This window comes from Mobula hypostoma, chromosome 17, assembly GCF_963921235.1.
Source record: "Mobula hypostoma chromosome 17, sMobHyp1.1, whole genome shotgun sequence".
In the NCBI taxonomy this organism is placed as follows: Eukaryota; Metazoa; Chordata; class Chondrichthyes; order Myliobatiformes; family Myliobatidae; genus Mobula; species Mobula hypostoma.
Genome location: NC_086113.1, coordinates 9,276,869 through 9,300,594, shown reverse-complemented (window position 1 = coordinate 9,300,594; position 23,726 = coordinate 9,276,869). Strand labels below are relative to the sequence as shown.

Genomic DNA, 23,726 nt, shown 5'->3' with positions numbered 1-23,726 from the left:
TGTGTCCTTGAGCAAGGCACGTAATCACACATTGCTCTGCGACGACACTGGTGTCAAGCCGTATGGGTCCTAATGCCCTTCCCTTGGACAACATTGGTGTCATGGAGAGGGGAGCCTTGCAGCATGGGCAACTGCTGGTCTTCCATACAACCTTGCCCAGGCCTGCGTCCTGGAGAGTGAAGATGCAGATCCATGGTCTCACAAGACTAACGGATGGCTTTATTATTTATGTTTAAATGAGATCCCCCTCATTCCTCTCAGCTCCTGTGAGTACTGTGCAGAGCCTTCAAATGCTCTTCGTACATTAACCACTTCATTTGCTGGAATTATTCTCGTGAAACTCCCCTGGGCCCTCTATAATGCCGGCACATCTTTTATTATACAAGGGGAGGGCTCAAAACTGCTCACAATATTTCAAGTGCAGTCTGACCAATCCCTTATGAAGCCTCAGCATCACATCCTTGCTTTTGTACTCTAGTCCCTTGGTAGTGAATGTTAACATTACATTTACCTTCCTCACCACTGACTCTACCTGCAAGTTAATCTTTGGGGAATCCTACACAATGTCTCTTAAGTCCCTTTACAGCTCTGATTTTTGAATTTTCTCCCCATTTAGGAAATGATCTATGCCTTTATTCCTTCTACCAATGTGCATGAGCATACACTTCCCTACACTATATTCCATCTGCCACCTCTTTGCCCATTCTCCCAATCCGTCTAAGTCCTTCTACAGATTCTCTGCTTCCTCAACACTACCTTCCCCTCCACCTATCTTCATATAGTCTGCAAATTTGGCCACAAATCCATCAATTCCATCATCAAAATCATTGGCATATAACATAAAAGGAAGCAGTCCCAACACCAACCCTTGCAGAACATTGCCAGTCACCGGCTGTCAGCCAGAAAAGGCCCCCTCTATTCCCACTCTTTGCCTCCTGCACGTCGGCCAATCATCTATCCGTGCTAGTATCTTTCCTGCAATACCATAGGCTCTTATCATGTTAAGCAGCCTCATGTGCAGCACCTTGTGAAAGATCTACAGAAAATCCAAGCAAACAACATCTGCTGACTCTCCTTTGTCTTTCCTGCCTGCTGTTTCCTCAAAGAGTTCAAACAGATTTGTCAGGCAATGTTTCCCCCCTAAGAAAATCATGCTGACTTTGGCCTACATTAACATGTGCCTCCAAGTACCCTGAAACCTCATCCTTAATAATGGACTCCAAAATCTTCCCAACCACTGAAATTAGGCTAACCAGCCTATAATTTCAGTTCTTCCACCTCTCTCCCTTGTTAAAGAGTGGAGTGACATTTGCAATTTTCCATTCCTCTGGAACCATTCCAGAACCTAGTGGTTCTTGAAAGATCAGTATTTGCACCTCCACAGTCCCTTCTGCTTCCTTTTAGAGAAGCGTGGGGTGTATTCCATTTGGCTCAGGTGACTTATCTACCTTCAGACTTTTCAGCTTCCCAACTACCATCACCTTAGTAATAGCAATTACCTTCACTTCTGCCCTCTGACACTCTCGAATCTCTGGCTTACTGCTAGTCTTCCACTGTGAAGGCTGATGAAACATACTTATTAAATTCATCTGCTATTTCATTTGCCAGGGGTCCTATATCTACTCTTGCCTCTCTTTTACACATTATATATCTGAAAAAATGTTGGTATACTCTTTTATCTTTTCTCTCCTTATGGCTTTTTTAGTTGCATTCTGTTGGTTTCTAAAATTTTCCCAATCCTCTAACTTCCCACTATTTTTTGCTACATTATACACCTTCTCTTTTGCTTTTATGTGTTTTAAAGACTTCCTTTATCAGTTATGATCGCCTCATCTCCCATTAGAATACTTCTTCATCTTTGAGATGTATCTATCCTGCATCTTCTGAATTGCTCCCAGAGGCTCCAGCCATTGCTGTTCTGCTGTCATCCCTGCTAATCTCCCCTTCCAATCACCTTTTACCAGCTCCTCTCTCATGCCTCTGTAATTCCCTTTACTCCACTCCAATACTGATACATCTGACTTTATCTTCTCCCTCTCAAACTGCAGGGTGATTTCTATCATTTTATGATCTCTGCCTCCTAAGGGTTCCTTTACCCTAAGCTCCTTAATTAAATGTGTTTCATTCCACTACACCAATCCAGAATTGCTTTTCCCCTAGAGGGCTCAACCACAAGCTGCTCTAAAAACCCACCTTGTTTGCATTCTACAAATTCCCTCTCTTGGGATCCTAATCTACCTGCATAGTGAAATTCCCCCATGGCAATCTTAACATCACCCTTATTACATCCTTTTTCTATCTTCAATTGTAATTTATATCCCACACCTTGGCTATTGTTCACAGGCCTGTATATAACTCCAGTTTCTTTTTACCCTTGCAATTTCTTAACACTACTCACAAAGATTCAACATCTTCCTTCGAAGTATTTGATTTTGTTTTACCTATAGAGCCACGCCACCCCCTCTGCCTACCTGCCTGTTCTTCATACACAATGTGTACCCTTGAAGGTTATGCTCCCAACTATGGTCTTCTTTCAGCCATGACTCAGTGATTCCCACGTCATACCTGTCCTACAAGATCACCTTCCTTATTATGTACATGGTGTGCATTCAAATTCAAAACCTTCAGTCCTGTATTCATCACGCTTTTCAACTTTACCTCCATTTTTCACTCCAGCTCCCACTGACTGCAATTTTTCCCTTTTGTGTGCCTGAACTTCCTTGGTCTTGCTACATACTGCATCTTGTGAGGGTCACTAGCAAACCCAAGTGCTAAAGATTTATTACAGAAATTAACAAGAGAAAACAAAAAAGAGCTCAGGCAAACTGTACAGAATCTTGACGAGCTGAAATAACTCATGATACATAGAAGAATTTGGTTCGAATGTCACCAGACTAGGAACCACAATGACCCAAAGAGGGGTTGGCAGGCCCCCCCGAAATACACCCTGGAGCACGTAGGAATTCCAGACATTGACAATACAGTACTATAATTAAATTACCCCAAATTGAATAAAAAGTGATTAAAACAAAGAGAATTTAACAATCTCCCATGATCCCAAATGAGACACCTGAAAAACAAAGCGAAAACCAGAGCTAATGGAAAGACAATTAGACATAAAAGGACAACACATACCCACGAGGTGGCATTGAGAAAAATACAGTCCACATACTAAATGACAAAACTTTTCATTAAAAATGATCCCTGTTTGTGGCACAACTACTTGTATACCAACTGCCCCATCACTCCAGTTCTCATACCACTGCCAAATTAGTTTAAACCCGCGTCAACGGCTCTAACAAATCTGTCCGCAAGGATATCAGTCCCCTTCCGGTGCAGGTTAATCCACCCTTTATATACAGATCAATACCTTCCCCGGGAAAGATCCCAATGATTCAGAAATCTGAAACCCCTCAGTCTTCTCTCCACCATCAGTTTTCATAATGGTCCATGAACACTGCTGCACTGTTTTTGCACACTTTTTGCATTAAAAATATCATACATTTCTTATTGTAATATATAGTATATTGGAAGTATTGGACTGTACAGCGTGATGGATGTTCACTTCCCGGACCAGCAGGCCACTTGGTTGCTTGCCAACCTAACTTTCTAAACAGAGCGGCTGCCATTTGTCAGATCAAACATTGTTTAGCTTCTGGCCATAAATGGGAGCCAGTCCTCGGTTCTTAAAGTGTAAATGGAAGGCAGTAGTCAGCTTGAAATTATAGCACCGAACTGCTGTGCTCATAGCATCCTGTCTTGCTGCTGAAGAGGTACACTATAAGACAATAGGATAATTCATTTGGCTTGTTTCAAAGCAGATAATGCCGACTAAGTTGCTTAGGTCAAAGAAGCTTACACAGCAGATCGATGTTATCGTTTAGCATATCAAGTTACTGATGTGCTTCTAGTTGGGAGTTTTATCAACTCAAGGAAGTTAGATTTGGTAGGTAACTGGTACTTGCGTCTCCAAAAAGCTTTAAGACCACGTGTGTAAAAGGAGTTTCTAAGGAAATATCATATGCGTGTGAAGTCATGCAAGTGGAACAAAAAATGTATAAATGTAAAGAGCAGTTTAGGCTTATTAGTAATGGTTAAAAACATCAAAAGAAAGAAACACCAGGTGAACTAAAATGCATTCCTCGGGCTTCAGTTTCTGCAAAGGACAATTCGCTCATCTGCATCACTGGCATGTCTTTTTAGTTTATAGGAATTTTACCTGTGTTTCAGAAATACTTAATGTTTTAGAAATATATAGTGTTTTAGAAATGATTTGAAATTTGAAGATGTTTAAGATAGAAACCTGTGCAAGCTTTAAATGTGTTCTAAGAAGGTTGTTTCGATGTAAACGTGTCTCACTGAAAATAAATGAACTGTGTTTTAAACTACTTATCTGGAAGTATCTTCTCCCTGGTAGGGAGAGGGGTCCCACCACTCGAATAGTGGGTATTGGCAACTAATCTCACTATGGAGAATAAACAGGGAAGTGAACAAGTCTTTCAAAGATTGGGTAGTTACAGTATAACCTTCTTATAGTGAGAGTACTCATGGCTGTTTTTATCAGACAGGGTTTAAGGTCTTTGTCTGACTTTAGAACTTACCAGTCAGCAAACGCAATACCATCACAACTACTGCCACAAAACAAAACAACAAATTTCACGACATACATCAATGATAATAAACCTGAATCTGACCGTACTGAATCTCCCATTAGTGAATGACTTACATAATTGTTAATGATTGATTTGGTCTCATAGCAGCGAGTGATTTAATGGAGAAGCAGAAAAGCTAACCCATTTGTAAAATATTTCAGGATGTAGATTATCTCGCTGCACGCTAGGACAAATATTGTTTCAGTCTTCACAAAACTCAATTAATTTAAAAGTCCTTCCCAAGGCTGGAGGGGGAGGGGTGGTGGTGGAACAAGTTTTAAGCAAGCTGGATGTGAAAGGCAGGAAAGGTGTGGAAATCTCAAGGCGATACTTAAATCAAATAGAAAACACATTATCCTGAAAACAAGAGATTCTGCAGATGCTGGGAGTCCAGAGCAAGACACACAAAATGTGGAGGAACTCAGCAGTTCAGGCAGTGTCTATGGAAGGGAATAAACAGTCGACGTTTTGTTCAGATTGAGACTCTTCAACAGGACGAGACAGGAAGGGGGGCAGAAGCCAAAATGAGATGGGGAGACTGGAAGGAGCACAAGCTGGCGGGTGACAGGTAAAACCAGGTAAGGGGGTCCGGGATGAACGCTGGGAGCAGATCGATGGAAGTGGTAAAGGGCTGAAAAAGGAGTCTGCTGGGAGAGTAAAGTAGACCTTGGCAGGAAGGAAAGGAGGAGGGGCAGCAGAGGGAAGTGATGGGCAGGTGAGCAGGAGTAAGAAGGGAGCCAAAATGGGGAATGGAAAAGGAAAGATGAGGGATGAGGGAGAAATTACTGGAAGTTAGAGAAATCAATGTTCATGCCATCGGGTTGGAGGATACCCAGATGGAATATGAAGTGTTGCTCCTCAAACGTGATTGTGGTCTCATTTTGGCAATGGAGTAGGCCATGGACCGACATGTCAAAAGTTTCAAAAGTACATTTAATGTCAGAGAAGTGTATACTATATACATACTGAAATGCTTTTCTTTGCAACCATCCACAAAAACAGAGGAGTGCCCCAAAGAATGAATGACAGTTAAATGTTCCAAAGTCACACCCCGCCCAGCTCCCTTCCTCCCGCGCGTAAGCAGCAGCAAGCAATGATCCCCCTTCCCCCCACCGGCAAAAAAAAGCATCAGGAACCACCACCAAGCACTCAAGCGTGAGCAAAAGCAACAGCAAAGACACAGACTTGCAGTACTCCAAAGAATACACGTTCACCCAGTATACGACATAAGGGAGAGAGATGTCTCTGTTTCACATGTCGGAATGGGGATGGGAAGTAGAAATAAAATGGGAAATCCCACCTGTGGTGGTGGACAAAGCGAACCAACATTATCCTGCCCAAACCTTTTTCAGGACTGACAGAGTAAATACAGTTTTATTTGTGGGGAAACTGCTTTATTTGATCAGCTCTTCAGAGAATGGTAGAGTGGCATGCCTGGGCGGTGGTGGCCAAGATCATGAAAATGGTACCTGGGAACAGGTACAAAACTGCTGGATTGGATAACTGGCATGGATTCACAGTTCCTCGAAAGTGGCACCAGGGGTAAATAGGGTCAAAAAGACAGCTTTTGGCAATTTTGCCTCATAAATCAGAGGACTGATTACAGGAGTTGGAATGTCATGAAGTTCTACAAGACATTGTTGAGGCCAAATTTGGAGCAATGTGTGCACTTCTGGTCACCTACCTAAAGGAAAAATATCAGTAAGATTTTTTCAGAGTACAGAGAAAATTTACAGGGATGTTGTTGGGACTTGGGGACCTGAGTGAGAAGGAAAAGATGAATAGGTTAGGAGAATGAGAGGAGATTTGACAATGATTTACAAAATTCTGACAGATATAGAAAGGTAGACGCAAGCAGGCGTTTTCCCCACTGAGGTTGGGTGGGACTAGAATCAGAGGTCATAGGATCAGGGAGACAGGTGAAATATACAAGGGAGAACATCATCCCTCAGAGGGTTGAGTGAGTGTGGAATGAGCTCCCAGTGGAAATTGTGGATGCAGGTTCGACTGCAAAACTTAAGAGAAGTTTGGACAAGTACAGTACGTGGACCACAAGGGTATGGAGAGCTATGGTCCAGGTGAAAGTTAATGGGGCTAGGCAGAGAACTAGTACAGCAAGGACTAGAATGACTGAAGGGCCTACTTTGTGTTGTCATGTTCTAAGACTCAATGACTCTAGGCATAAATCACTCCAATGAAACTACACCAGCATTAGCCTCTGTAAGGCACTGAGTACAGACATTCCACTTTTTAAAACTTGTACAGTACTGGTATCGCTATTCTTGACTCATACACCAGGATACAATGAAAAGCTTGTCTTGCACACTGTTCACATAGATCAAATCATAAGACATAGGAGCAGAATCAGGCCATTCAGCCCATCAACCTTCTGCCATTCCATGACTGATACACAGTAGTATCCCTTTCAACCCCATTCTCCGCCTTCTCCCCTTAATTTTTGATGTCTTGACTAATCGGGAACCCATCAACCTCCACCTCAAATATACCCAGTGTCCTGGCCTCCGCAGCCATCTGTAGCAATGAATTCCACAGATTTACCTACCTCTAGCTAAAGAAATTGCTCCTTATCTCTGTTCTAAATAGACATCCTTTTATTCTGAGGCTGTGCCCTCTGGTCCTAGACTCCCCCAGTACAGGAAACATCTTCTCCACATCCACTCTATCTAGGATGACCTGTTTCCACACCGTACAACTCTATGATAGCTCTATGATAGGCACAGAGAACAAAGATTTAAAAGATTCTGATTAGGATGACAAAATTTATACCCTGCATTACTCACTGACACTTGTCCTCACTTCACTCTGCTGGCCAGAGAAAATGAGCTGAAGTTTTCTTTCCTTCTTCAGAACGACTCCATGAATGCTGCAGGGCACACTGCACAGTATATAGATACTATCTATATACTATCTATAGCTTCAAAAGTATCTTGGAAAGATACAGAGATGTAGAAAGTTAGAGCAATTTGCAGTAATCCAGAAATCAATTGCTCCACAACCAGAAATCAATTTCCTCCTTTGCATCTTGCTACACATTGTCTCTGCAGATATCCCCAATCAAGGACAAAGTTCAAAGTAAATTGATGAACAAAGTACAAAGTTTCTTGTGGGCTTTTACAGTAGAACCGAGAAATACAATAGAATCAATGAAAAACTAGATCAACTGTGCAAATGGACAAAAATAAATAAATAATACTGAGAACAGAAGTGTGCTGCACACATGCTCCCAGTCATGGTCAATGCCAATAGAAAGACCCTGGCGATTCTACCTTGGTGGTTTATACAGAAGCATTAAAACCAGCAAAATTGTACCTCAGCAGCTAACAGACCACTCCCCAGATCTCCTGAAGTCACAGAAATCAGCTAAAATGTGTGCAATTTTCACCACAGGCAGAAATCAATAGACTAGGGTCTAACACATTATATATAACTGATGATTTTGTTAATCAGCATTGGAAAGTTGATATCAGAATCTGATCCATAATCAGGTTTATTATCACTGATAGATGTGAAATTTTGTTATTTTGTGGCAGCAGTGCAAGACATAAAATTTACCAGTTACAAAATTAAATTCATTTTATTTATTTAGTTTCGCATTGATTCTATTTTGTGTCATTATTCTGCTGTGAAAGCCCACAAGAAAATGAATCTCAGGGTTGTATATGGTGACACATATACACTGAACTTTGAGGCAGTTTTATTTCCCCCACAGAGTGGTATTTCTTCTTAGAGGATTGCATATTCTCACCAAACACAACAAGTAAAAAAAAATACATCTGAGCAGGAAAGCCAGAAATGCAACAGGACACGTCAACACAATTTGCATTAGCACCCATGTTTGTACACAGATGGAAACAGCTTGCACAACACTTTTACATGAGCATAGCACGATTGAAAGCTTCACTCCAAGTGTTACCATAGAGACAACGCATCTCCTGGCTAAGTCTATCCATGTTACTCATGGTTGTACACTCCTGGCTGTGATTTATCTCCTCGAGTTTAGTGGTTGAAGTAGGTATTGATTTTACAACAAGGAAACTACAAGGCTCGTGAACCAGTGTGGATAACTTCACTCCAACACTGAATTGTTTCCACATTCTATGGACCCTCGTTCAATGACTGTACAACTCATTATTTACTACTAATTTTTCTGTTTTGTATTTGAACAGTTTGTCTTTCTTTCACACATTGGTTGTTTGTCAGTCTTTGTGTGTACTTTATAATTATTTGTTTATTATTTAGAGACACTCAGCATCATAGGAAGTCATTCCTGCCTGTGGCCATCAAACTTTACAACTCTTCCCTTGGAGAGTCAGACACCCTGAGCCAATAGGCTGGTCCTGGACTTATTTCGATCTGGCATAATTTACATATTATTATTTATTAATTTTATATTGCTATATTTATACTCTATTCTTGGTTGGTGCAACTGTAACAAAACCCAATTTCCCTCGGGATCAATACGACTATGACTGTACAGCATGGAACAGGTCTTTCCAACCCTGTCAGCCACACTGCCCAGCAACACTGCTATTGAACGCTACCCTAATCACAGGACAACTTACAATGGCCAATTAACCTACTAACTGATACGTCTTTGGACCGTGGGAGGAAATCAGAGCACCCAGAGGAAACTCACAAAGTCCCAGGGAGAAACATGCGAACTCCTTACAGACAGTGGCAGAACTGAACTCCAGACTCTGACGCCCGAGCTATAATAGTGTCATGCTAACCGCAGCGCCACAGTGCCTCCCAGTTTGTCTTCTTCTGCACATTGCTCGTTGGTCAGTCTTCACTGATTCTGCTCCTTTTTTGTTTTATTGTCAATGCCTGCAAGAAAATGGATCTCAGGGAATCTAAGGACATATTTGTACTTTGATAATAAGCTTACATTGTACTTTGAACTTTAAACTGCAGTTCCACATGTTTTCCAACACAATGATGCAATACAATAATGTGGCTTCCAACTTGTTGAGATATTCATCCTTCGATTTTCTACTGCGAGTACCAACAGTAGTATGCAAGCCATACAAGGACATCACTAAAATGTGATAAATGTGTCAAAGTGTATATATCACATACACACACACAAAGTATATGATATATTTTCTTGCAGGCATTCAGAGTAAATACAAGAAACACAACAGAATCAATGAAAAACCACACATAACAAGGGGGACAAGCACACAAACAATGTGCAATAACAGCAAATTGTGCAAATACAAAAATAGAAATAACAAACGAAATAATACTAATAAATAAATAAACAATAAATATCAAGAACGTGAGATGAAGAATGCTTGAAAGTGAGTTCATAGGTTGCGGGAAAGATCAGTGTTGGGGTGAGTGAAATTGAGTAAAGTTTTCCCATCTGGTTCAATGAGCAATGCCACCACCAGGTTTCAAGAACAAATTTGATATGTCACAAAACTAACAAATTTCTACAGGTGTGCAATGGAGAGCATTCTAACTTGTTGCATCACTGACCGGTATAGAGGGGCTGTTGCACAGGATCGGAAAAAGCTGCAGAGGGATGAAAACTCAGCCAGCTCCATCATGGGCACTAGCCTCCCCAGCATCGAGGACATCTTCAAAAGGTGATGCCTCAAAAAGGCGGCTTCCATCATTAAGGACCCTCATCACCCAGGATGTGCTCTCTCCTTATTACCACAAATAAACAGAGAGGAGGTACCAGAGTATGAAGACACACACTCAGCATTTTAGGAAAAGTTTCGCCCCTACCATCAGATTTCTAAACAGACAATGAACAAACAAACACTACCTTACTACCTTCACTCTCTTTTTGCACTACTTATCGAATGTAATTGTTTATTTTTTTGTAATTGATAGTGTCTTATGCTTTGCTCTGTGCTGCTCCGATAAAACAACAAATTTCACGACACTTCTCAGTGATAATAAACCTGATTCTGAACTACTTTATTTCAACCATTCGGCTCTGGAACCAATCAGGAAAACCCTAATCACCAGTTTAGCAACACCATGACCACTTTGATCACTCTACTCTAAAATAGATGTTCTTGTTCTAAGTGTATTCTTGGGGCGGCACAGTACGCTTGGTAGGTCGAAAGGTCCATCGGTCCTCAGGTTCAGGGGTGGGGGAGATGGTTCAGTTGAGAACTAACAACTCTCACTGATCAAACAAAACTGTTACTGAAACAGCAATGAAGAATCCTTCTACATCTGAGTGCGACGGTATTCCTGAGTCTCCATGCGGGACTTGTATGATTGACAGTAGTGAAAACTGAGAGGAAGCTACTGACATGATGAAGGAAGCCCTGAACACCACCAGAGATGGATGGTCTTCATCGTTGCCCTAAACGCCAGCAGTGTACTGGGCAGTAAGTAAGTAGGTCATTTAAGTTCAAGTTCAGTTGATTGTCATTCAACCATGCACATGTATACTGCCAAATGAAACAGCATTCCTCCAGACCAAGGTGAACAACATTATACAGCTAAACGAAACAGCGTTCCTCCGGACCAAGGTGAACAACATTATACAGCTAAACGAAACAGCGTTCCTCCGGACCAAGGTGAACAACATAATTCGTACAACTCATACACAACACATAAAATATAACATCATAAATAAATTAACAAATAATAAGCTGCATTTATGACACAAGTTAAAAAGTAAACAGTATAAATCCATTGGCATTTTATGAGACATGTAGCCAATATGTGAATATGAGAAACAAAGTGTTATGCTGTGATGTTGCCATGGAATCTCCTCACTCATTTGTTTATCCAGTTCCACCCAGTGAACTGAGATACATCTTACAGACGCTGCTGTTGGAATGAGTGGGTGTTTTCAGCTCAAACTCGACTCTCTGAGAAACCTTTTCAACAGATTTGTGATTGTAAGCAAGTGGTGGAGCGCCACAGGATCTGGAATACTCATGAGCCAGCCCATCAGCTCTCCAAGCCCTGCACCAAAACAAGTTTAATCTGGCAAACACGACATGTGAGAGGTTTTTCCAAATGGTGAATCACAATCAGGTTTACTGAAGTATGTCATGAAACGGGTCCTGATAAAGGGTCTCGGCCCGAAACGTCGACTGTTCGTTCCTCTCCACAGGTGTTTTCTGACTTGCTGAGTTCCTCCTGCAGAGGTGTATTTCACAAGTATTTCACATCCTTACTGAGTTCATCATCTGGTTCAAATAAAACTGATCATCTGGTTCAAATAAAACTGAGTACCTTACGAAAGAAGTAGGCAAAAGAGTTTTCTTATAATGTTATGAGTCCTGATGAAGTGTCTCAGCCCGAAACATTAAAATGTTTATTCCTCTCTATAGATGCTGCCTGACCTACAGAGTTCCATAAGACCATAAGACAAAGGAACAGAAGTAGGCCATTCGGCCCATCGAGTCTGCTCTGCCATTTTATCATGAGCCTCCATTTTCTCCTATTTAGTCCCACTCCCCCGCCTTCTCACCATAACCTTTGATGCCCTGGCTATTCAGATACCTAGCAATCTCTGCCTTAAATACACCCAATAACTTGGCCTCCACTGCTGCCCGTGGCAACAAATTCCATAGATTCACCACCCTCTGGCTGAAAAAATTTCTTCGCATCTCTGTTCTGAATGGGCAACCTTCAATCCTTAAGTCATGCCCTCTCGTACTAGGCTCCCCCATCATGGGAAACAACTTTGCCACATCCACTCTGTCCATGCCTTTTAACATTCGAAATGTTTCTATGAGGTCTCCCCTCATTCTTCTAAACTCCAAACTAAGCTCCTTCAGCATTTTGTGCGTGTTACTCTGGATTTCCAGCAACTGCAGAATCTCTTGTGTTTATGTTATGAAATTGGTTGTTTTGTGGCAACTGTACAGTGCAAGACATAAAAAGGAATAGCAAGGTAGTGTTCGTGGGTTTATGGACCGTTCAGCGATCTGATTGCAGAGAGGAGAAATCTGTTCCTGAATCACTGACAGTGGGTCTTCAAGCTCCTGTATCTTCTCCCTGATGATCATAATGAGAAGAGGGTATGACCCTCTTCCTTAATAGAACCATAGAAACTACAGCACAGAAACAGGCCTTTTGGCCCTTCTTGGCTGTGCCGAACCATTTTCTGCCTAGTCCCACTGACCTGCACACGGACTATATCCCTCCATACACCTCCCATCCATGTATCTGTCCAATTTATTCTTAAATGTTAAAAAAGAACCCGCATTTACCACCTCGTCTGGCAGCTCATTCCATACTCCCACCACTCTCTGTGTGAAGAAGCCCCCCCAATGTTCCCTTTAAACTTTTCCCCCCTCACCCTAAACCCATGTCCTCTGGTTTTTTTCTCCCCTTGCCTCAGTGGAAAAAGCCTGCTTGCATTCACTCTATCTATACCCATCATAATTTTATATACCTCTATCAAATCTCCCCTCATTCTTCTACGCTCCAGGGAATAAAGTCCTAACCTATTCAACCTTTCTCTGTAACTGAGTTTCTCAAGTCCCGGCAACATCCTTGTAAACCTTCTCTGCACTCTTTCAACCTTATTTATCTCCTTCCTGTAATTTGGTGACCAAAACTGAACACAATACTCCAGATTCAGCCTCACCAATGCCTTATACAACTTCATCATAACATTCCAGCTCTTATACTCAATACTTCGATTAATAAAGGCCAATGTACCAAAAGCTCTCTTTACGACCCTATCTACCTGTGACGACACTTTTAGGGAATTTTGTATCTGTAGTCCCAGATCCCTCTGTTCCACTGCACTCCTCAGTGCCTTACCATTAACCCTGTATGTTCTACGTTGGCTTGTCCTTCCAACGTGCAATACCTCACACTTGTCAGTATTAAACTCCATCTGCCATTTTTCAGTCCATTTTTCCAGATGGTCCAAGTCTCTCTGCAGGCTCTGAAAACCTTCCTCACTGTCTACTACACCTCCAATCTTTGTATCATCAGCAAACTTGCTGATCCAATTTACCACATTCTCATTCAGATCATTGATATAGATGACAAATAACAATGGACCCAGCACTGATCCCTGTGGCACACCACTAGTCACAGGCCTCCATTCAGAGAAGCAATTCTCTACCACCACTCTCTGGCTTCTTCCATCGAGCCAATGTCTAATCCAATTTACCACCTCTCCATGTATACCTAGCGACTGAATTTTCCTAACTAACCTCCCATGCAGGACCTTGTCAAAGGCCTTACTGAAGTCCATGTAGACAATATCCACTGCCTTCCCTTCATCCACTTTCCTGGTAACCTCCTCGAAAAACTCCAACAGATTGGTCAAACATGACCTACCACGCACAAAGCCATGTTGACTCTCCCTAATAAGCCCCTGTCTATCCAAATGCTTGTAGATTCTGTCTCTTAGTACTCCCTCCAATAACTTACCTACTACTGACGTTAAACTCACCGGCCTATAATTTCCCGGATTACTTATCGATCCTTTTTTAAACAACGGAACAACATGAGCCACTCTCCAATCCTCCGGCACTTCACCCGTAGACAGCGACATTTTAAATATTTCTGCCAGGGCCCCCGCAATTTCAACACTATTCTCCTTCAAGGTCCGAGGGAACACTCTGTCAGGTCCCGGGGATTTATCCACTTTAATTTTCCTCAAGACAGCAAGCACCTCCTCCTTTTTAATCTGTACAGTTTCCATGGACTCACTACTTGATTCCCTCAATTCCATAGATTTTATGCCAGCTTCCTTAGTAAATACAGACACAAAAAACCTATTTAAGATCTCCCCCATTTCCTTTGGTTCCGCACAAAGCCGACCACTCTGATCTTCAAGAGGGCCAATTTTATCCCTTACAATGCTTTTGCTCTTAATATACTTGTAAAAGCTCTTTGGATTAATGATGGATAAACACAAGAGATTCTGCTGGGAATCTTGAGCAACACACACATAGTGCTGGAGGAACTCAGCAGATCAGGCAGCGTCTATGGAAGGGAATAAACAGTCGACATCTCGGGCTGAGACACGTCATCAGGAGAGGAAAAGAAGAGGGCAGAAGCCAGAATACGAAATTGGGTGGAGGAGGGGGTTGCGAAGGAACACAATCTGGCAGGTGAAACCAGGTGGGGGGAGAAGAAGGGCAGGTGAGGAGAGGATTGAAGTTTCTCTAACTTCTGATAATTTCTCCCCCCCCCTTCTCTTTTTACAGCCCCCTCCATAGATACTGCCTGACTTGCTGAGCTCCTCCAGTATTTTGTGTGTGTTCCTCAGCGATGGATGCTGCCTGCATGAGGCAGTACCTTTTGAAGAGGCCCTCGATGGTGGAGAGGGCTGTGCCTTTTGGGATCTGGCTGAGTGTATACCCCACTGCAGCCTCTTTAAACCCGGCACATAGGAACGGTTGAAATAGTGGCCTTGTTTACCGCAGGCTTCATGGATGAGTGCTGCCATCTGCTGAAGGGTGATTGGATATTTATGGGGTAGACCAGCAGGGATGTTGCGAAATGCAACTGCTTTGAAGTGAAGGCCAAGCTTATTGTCATTGTGTAGGTATGCATGGGTGCAATGGAAATCTTGCACCAGCGCCAAGTAGCATCATATATAGAGCACTCACACAAAAACATAAATTAATCACGAGCAATATTTCACAAGAAAACACAATTAGAATGAAAAATATACGAATGCATGTGCCACCCGAAAAATACTGGATGATCCCAGCGGGTTAAGCAACATCTATGGAGAGGAATAAACAGTCGACATTCTATCAGGATTTTCTGAGCCATTACATCATGGGACATGAATGGTAGTGTAGGTTTTCACAAATAAAACAAAGTGAGGCATTTTATGCTGAATGAAGCACGTAACACATTTTGTTGAATTCCAAAACCTAAACACAAAAGCGCGCTAAAAATCTTTACGCAACCAACTCATCACATCAGACCAGCCTCTTAAAGCGAAACCTCCAACTCAATGTTGATGATTGAGAACTTCCCTCAATTAGATCCCCTACAGTAATATTCAAAGTTCACTGCCCTGCAGCCTGGTCTCCTGTGGTGAATCTTGTCAATGATGTCTGCTCTCTGCTGAGAGGGGGCTCCCAAGACAGAGAAAGCGGTTCATATTTTCTGGGGAATCTTTGAGCACCGTTATGGTTGGAAGATGGTGTTGTATGTCCCCAGACAGTTTAACATTAGCATTAGCTGTCACATGTCTATCAAAACATACAGTGAAAATGCATCGTTTGTGTCAAGTCAAAGCAGCAAAGCCTGTGCTGGGCAAGTGTTGCTACATTTTGAGCACCAACATAACATGCCCATAAATCAATAACCCTAACCGTTAAGTTCTTGTAATGTCGGAGGAAACCCACACGGTCACGGGGAGGACGTACAAAGTCCTTGCAGATAGTGGCAAAAATTGTGCCACTGTAAAGTTATGCACTAACAGTTATGCTATGGTGCTGCTCTAGTTTGGTACATAACTAACTTTAGAGTATGATGTTTCATGTCCTGGGACAGGCTGGTATAGAAGTATTGTCAGAGGGTAGTGTTGCATGTCCCCGGGACAGGTTGGTAGAGAACTTGTTGTTTTGTATGGCACACGTCTAATCATTTTTTGTCAACCCACTCCTCCAGCTAGTGGCCAGATCGATGGACTGCGCAAAGCCGTCTCGGGTCTTGGTGAGAGAGCATGCTTGGACTAGGTGGAGGACGTCCTGGCTTGGGGCATCACAGGGGCAAGCTGCGGTTTGTCAGGCGCCCCATTGGTGTCGACTTCAGAGGCTATTCACGGCTGTTCAGTTTTTCCTGGTAGCTGTAGTAAAGCCTGGGACTTGACAGAGATTGGGGAGACCACTCTGTCAAGCACCTTCACTCAGTCTGCCGCAAAAGTTAAGATCTCAATTGGACTTTCTATTCCTATGCTGACATGTCTGCCTATGGTCTCCTCTACTGCCATGATGTGGCTAATCTTGGGTTGGAGGAGCAACACCTCATATTCCATTTGGGTAGCCTACAACCTGATGGCATGAACTTCCATTTCTCCAACTTTATTTCTCTCCTCTTCCTCCTCATCTCTTTCTTCCATTCCCCATCCTGGGTGCTTTCTCACTCCTTTCCTTCCACACCTACCTATCATCTTCCTCTGGTTCCCCTCCCCTTTGCCTTTCTTCCATAGTCCACTGTTGTCTCCCATTAATCTTCTTCTTCTTTGGTCCTTTACCCCTTCGACCTTTCTCCTCCCAGCTTCTTACTTCATCTCCACCCACCTACCCTCGCCTGTGTCTGGTCTCACCTACTAGCTGCCAGCTTGTACTCCTCACCCACCCCTCACCCCCACCTTCTTATGTGGAAGCTATAGAGAAGATGCAGAAGGGATTTACCAGGATGCTGCCCGGATAGGTTGAGCAAGCTTGTCTTTTTCTCTTTGGAGCAATAGAGGATGAGAAGAGACTTCATACAGGTGTACAAAATGATAAGAGGCATAGATAGGGGGTCACCCAGTGCCTGTATCCCTGCTAATATGAGGGAACATATTTTAAATGTGAGTGTAGGGGGTATCAGAGGTAAGTTTTGTACAGAGAGTGGTGAGTGCATGGAACGTACTGCCAGGGGTCGTGTTAGAGGCAGATACATTAGGGACACTTAAGAGACTCTTAGATAGACACAAAGATAAAAGAAAAGTAGAAGACTACATGGAAGGAAAGGGTTAGATTGATCTTAGAATAGTTAAAAGGTTGGCACAACATCATAGTCCAAAGCAAGATGATAATGATACTGTTCTATGTTGTGTGTGCATATATGCATAAGTGTATTAATTATAAGTTTGTGAATGCAAGTGCTATGTACCCGTTTATGTGTGTGATTGTGTAGTAATTTAGTGTAAATATAATTGTTTTGCATGTTTTATATATAATCTATGCATGTGTATGGTTGTGTGTTCATATGTTCACTTGCATATACTGTAGTGTACATTCATCTACGTTGGATGTATATGTGTGGTGTACATCATCAGGATCACTATTCTGTTCTTGGAACCATTATATGGAGTTTAATTCATTGTTGGAGCAGCGGGTGACTGGCTGGCTGATTTTTATGATGATGGTACTTGCCTGTGTATGACTCACATTTTTTCTGATAAATGTGTGATTTAAGATGGCTTCTAATTCATCTTTTGAGCTTATAAATGCCACTAGCAGAGAGCTCCAAGGTAGCCAGCTATGGAAATTGACTTTTAAAACCAGGTTTAAAATAGAACAATGACAGAAGCCGGTAGTAAGTCAAAAATGAAATATGTTGTGTCACTTATTAAAGCTGAGCTATTGCAAGTAACCGTTTATTAAAGAGCATGGATGTATGTAGTCCAATATATTCTGAATATTTTTTAAAAATGCTGTGATTCACATCAGTAGAAACCTGTTAAAATAGTTTCAAAGAATTTATTATGAGCAATAGTTTTATTTTGGTTTATTTTGTCTAATCATCAAGTTTCTTTTTTGAAAATGAGTATTTTTAATCACCATTTTTGTCTTGAAATCTGACTATGGGGAAATTTCCCTGCCCTGTATGAATAAGAACATAATGGGCCTTCCAAATCATTATCAATGAACCCAGCCGTCTTACAGATGGAAGTTTAGCCTAACAATCGAGGGGTGGTTATTCCCTGGCCTCTGGAGTTTTGGATGAGTGTCCATATTTGTTATTTTTCTCATAGTTTAACTTTTCCTCTGCTTACTTGTATTTTTATACAGTCACACATACAAAACGCTACAGGACCCTTCATCATCAAATGCTGATGAACAGCCTTGGCCCAAGATGTATGTATTGCCATATACAACCCTGAGATTCATTTTCTTGCAGACATACTCAATAAATCCATAATAGAATACTGACCATAGTAGGATCATCGGAACACCACACAAACTTGGGCGTTTAACCAGTGTGCAAAAGACAACAAACTTTTCAAATACAAAAAGAAAGAAATAATAATAATAATGATAAATAAATAAGCAATAAATACCGAGAATATAAGATGAAGAGTCCTTGAAAGTAAATCTATAGGTTTTGGGAACATTTCAGTGATGGGGCAAGTGGAGTGAAGTTATCCCCTTTAATCAGGAGCCTGATGGTTGAGGGGTAATAACTGTCCCAGAACCTGGTGGTTTGAGTCCTGAGGCTCTTGTATCTTCTTCCTGCTGGCAGCAGTGAGAAGAGACCATGATCTGGGTGGTGGGGGTTCCTGATGATGGATGCTGCTTTCCTGAGACAGTTTCATGTAGATGTGCTTAATGGTGGAGAGGGCTTTATCCATGATGGACTGGGTCATATCTGTTACTTTTTGCAGGATTTTCCAGTCAAGGGCATTGGTGTTTCCATACCAGGATGTTATGCGCTGCCAGTCAATATACTCTCCACCACATATCTATAGAAGTTAATCAAAGCTTTAGATGCCATGCTGAATCTTCGCACACTCCTGAGGAAGTAGAGGTGCTGCTGGGCTTGGGACAGGTCCTCTGAAATAATAACACTGAGCAAGTTAAAGTTGCTGAGCCTTTCCGTTTTAGACCCTCCAATGAGGACTGGCTGATGGACCTCTGGTTTTTCTCTTGGTGACATTGAGAGAGCGGTTATTGTTGCGGCACAATTCAACCAGATTTTCAGTCTCCTTCCCATATGCTGTCTGTGTTTCAATTAGATCCATCCTCTAACTTCTAAATTCCAGCCCAAAGCTATCAATTGCCTCTCATTCCCAGAATCATTCTCAAGAACCTCCTCTGGACCGTCTCCAATGCCAGCATATCCTTTCTTAGATGAGGGGCCCAAAACTGATCACAATACTCCCAGTGTGGTCTGATGAATGTCTTACAAAGCCTCAGCATTACATCCTTGCTTTTATATTATAGTCCTCCCAAATGAATGATAACGTTGCGTTCCCTTTCCTTCTCACTGACTCACCCTTCAGCGAATCCTGCACAAGCACTCCTAAGCAAAAGAAAATTAGCAGGTGCTGGAAATCCGAGCAAGACACACAAGATGTGGAGGAGCTCAGCAGGCCAGGGGGCATATATGGACGAGTATAGTCAAAGTTTCCGGGCGAGACTCTTCATCAGTCCTGATAAAAGGTCTCGGCCTGAAACATCGACTATTTCTTTTCTATAGATGCTGCCTAGCCTGCCGAGTTTCTCCAGCATTTTCTGTGTGTTGCAAGGACCCCCAAGTTCCTATGCACCTCTGATTTTTGAACTATCTCCCCATTTAGAAATTAACCTATGATTTTATTCCTTCTACAAAATTAAAATATCTTTTTGTTTGCTAAACCATCTCTCTGAGGAAGACACTCCGGGAATTACTGAACTCTGTAAAGAATAAGCGCCCTCATTTTAGTCATAAACCTGCTGTTTGGGTAGAGGAATGCAGGTGTTCATTTGGCAAGCTACACTGCCACCTAGTGTCAGCCCTTATCTTACTGCATTTACAAAGCAATTTCTTTAGAACATTAGCAGCTGCCAAGAAGTCTTTTTCTCTTTAATCATAAAAAGTATAGTCCATGAAACAGGCTGAACCATTGCTTCCATATCTTATAGAACATAGAACTTTACAGCACTGTACAGGCCCCTGGGCTCTGGGCTCACAATGTTGTGTGGACATTTCAACCTGTTCTAAGGTTAATGTAAGCATTCCCTTCCACATTATTTTTTTATCATTCATGTGCCTATCTAAGAGTTTCTTAAATATCTCTATTTTACCTCCCTCTATCACCTCTGGCACTGTATTCCATACACTTGCCATTCTCTGTGTAAAAATCTACCTCTGACATCACCCCCCCCCCAACTTTTCACCAATCAGCTTAAAATTAAGCCCCTTGTATTAGTTATTTCCACCCAGGGGGAAAGCCTCTGGCTTTTAGCACAGAGAGGATTTCTGATTTATTAAAGATTTCTGAATTTCAGAAGATTTCTAAACGATGAAGGATTTCCAAATTCTTACTAACCAATGAGCTGTCCATCACAGAAACTGAAGATTTCTGTTCTTCGTGGTGGAGAGTATATTGACTGGCATCATAGCCTGGAATGAAAACACCAATGCCCTTGGATGGAAAATCTTACAGAAAGTAACGGATACAACCCAGTCCATCACGGGTCAAGCCCTCCGCACCACTGAGCACATTTACACGACGCGTTGTCCCAGGAAAGCAGCATCTATCATCAGAGACCTCTACCATCCAGGTCATGCTCTCTTCTCACTGCTGCCACCAGGAAGAAGGTACAGGAGCCTCAGGACTCACACCATATGTTCAGGAACAGTTATTACCTCTCAGTCATCAGGTTCTTGAACCAGAGGGGATAACTTCACTCAACTTCACTTGTCCCATCACTGAACTGTTCCCCACAACCTATGGGCTCACTTTCAAGGATTCTTCATCTCATGTTCTCAATATTTATTGTTTATTTATCTATTTATTATTATCTCTTTACTTTTGTATTTGCACAGTCTGTTGTCTTTTCACACTCGTTGAATGCCCAAGTTGATGTGTTCTTGCATTGCTTTTATTATGGTTATTATTCTATTATGGATTTATTGGTATGCCCACAAGAAAATGAATCTCAGGGTTGTTTATGGTAACATATATGTACTTTGATAATAAAACTATTTTTGAACTTTTTGAACTTTGAATTCTGGGTCTTCTTTCTGTCATCCTCCTTGCCATTCCTAACCATCCCCAATGCTTTCTAATATTTATACTGTTTCGCTACTAGTTGACATTATCTGCATATGATGTTTTCCAGTACCTTTACTGGGATAAAATAATTCACACAGATTGTCTAAAAGGTTCTGGGGATGAGATCTCAGACAAACAAAATTAATACTGTGAGGGCTGACTCTCTGAGTATACAAATGTCCCAGTTATTGATTGATCAACTATACATGTTTGATGTGCTAAGTGACAAAATTAGTTTGATCTGCAAACGTCCTTGAACACAGTCACAATGGTGCAAATAACTTAGCTGATGTTGTCTGGTTTGCCGCAGGTCAATTAACATAACCCTATACATTGATTAAACATGGGCCCCATTCTTGTTTACAACAAGAAGCTGAATATTGGTTAGAAGTTTAACTTTGTCAAAAAAAACACAGCTCTGACACTTTGGAAATTTATGCTGCTGCGCCAGAGAGCTGAGGTTAGCAGTAAGCTTTTCAGATTCTGAAAAGTGAATATCCATCACACTTTCAAGTCAACTTTCATTTTCCTTCGCTCTAGAGAGAAAAGTCCTAACTTGATCAACCTATCATCAACCTCTCTAGTTCATGCAGCATCCTGGTAATTCTCCTCTACATCCTCTCCAAAGCTTCCACATTCTTCCTATAATGAGCAACCAGAGTTGGAAACTTCCTTTGGAAAAATAGATTACTTTGGAATGAAGAATACAACACTCGTTCTGAATTCTTTATCAGTCATTGTTAATGCTTCCATCTCTTCCTCTCTCAGTCTGACAGCTGTTAACAATTCTAAAAAATTTCTCCCTGATGTGAGCGATTAGAAACATGTACATTTTCTAACCCTCAACAATAAGATCATTAGAGTTTTTCTGTCAGCTTTGGAAATCAACTCACATCTCTTTAAAAAAAACTAAAATTAGAATCAGAATCAGATTTAAAATCACTGGCATATGTGGTGAAATTTGGATCTTGTCCAGTTCTCCCTTCCCACTAATCTCCCTCCCGGTACTTATCCCTGCAAGCGTCTATAAGTGTTATACTTGCCCATTTACTTCCTCCCTCACCTCCATTCAGGGCCCCAAACAGTCCTTCTAGGTGAGGCAACACTTCACCTGCAAATCTGTGGGTCATCCACTGTGTCCAGCGCTCCCAACGCAACCTCCTCTAGGTTGGTGAGACCTGTCGTAAATTGGGGGACCCACTTCGTCGAGCATCTCTGCTCCATCTGACAAAAGCAGAACTGCCCTGTGACCAAACATTTTAATTCCAATTCCCATTCCCATTCTGACATGCTGGTCCGTGGCCTCTTCTTGGCATAAGGTGGAGAAGCAACACCTTATAATCCATTTGGATAGTCTCCAACCTGATGGCATGAATATTGATTTCTCCTTCTGATAAAAAATTACCTCCCCCTTTCCTCTTCTTCTATTCTACACTACGGCCTCTTACCTTTTCTTACCTGCCAATCACCTCCCCATGGTCCCCTCCTCCTTTCCTTTCTCCTATGGTCCATTTCCCCTCTCCTTCCCCTCTAGCTCTTTAACTTTCCTACCCCCCATCACGTTCTATCTATCCTCCTTCCCTTTCCCGCACCTGTTTATTCCAGCATCTTCCCCCCTTCCTCTCCAGTCCTGAAGAAGGGTCTCAGCCCAAAAATGTTGACAGCTTATTCACTTCCATAGATGCTGCCTGATCTGCTGAGTTCCTCTAGCATTGTGTGTTGTTGTAAAATCTGTTGCTTTGTTGCAGCAGTGCAATACAATACACAATAAAAATCAATTAAATTTCAATAAGAAATTAAATTAAATGGGTAGTGCAAATAGAGAGCGAAAATGAAGAATAAAAATAGCGAGTGAATGTGCATGTGTTCATTGACCATTCAGAGATCTGTCAGTGGAGGGGAGGAAGTCAGTCCTAGAACATTGAACATAGAACAGAACAGGAACAGGCCGGTCAGCCCACAGTGTTATGCCAAACCAATTAAATTAGCAATCAAATGGCCAGCTAATCTGTTCTGTTTACATAATATCCATATCCTTCTATTTTCCTCACATTCATGAGCCTATCTTTAAAGTCCCTAATATTACTGCCTCTACCACCACCCCAGGCAGTCACCACTCTCTGTATAAAAAAACATGCACCTCACATCTTGTTTGAAATTACCCCCTTCACCTTAAATTCCTCTGATATTAAACATCTCTACCCTTGGAAAAAGATATTACCTGTCTACTCTATCTATGTTTCTGGTAATCTTATAAGCCTCTGTCAAACCTCCCCTCATCCTCCACTGCTATTAACCGCGAGAATATGCTGCTATTACTAGACCTGTGCCTTACCACGCACTTTGTTTCTATGGCCAGCTCTGTGAACAAATCAAGGGCAGACCAA

The 23,726-nt window shown here is 41.9% G+C and overlaps 1 long non-coding RNA gene across 1 annotated transcript in view; it reads right to left on the bottom strand.

Moving 5' to 3' along the window:
- LOC134357829 (uncharacterized) overlaps positions 1-4,694 on the bottom strand; it is a 96,770-nt gene extending 92,076 nt beyond the window's left edge. The window contains exon 1 of the long non-coding RNA XR_010020735.1: positions 4,602-4,694. This is a non-coding gene — a long non-coding RNA (uncharacterized LOC134357829). The remainder of the gene's footprint in view (positions 1-4,601) is intronic.
- Between the last annotated feature and the right edge of the window lie 19,032 nt (positions 4,695-23,726).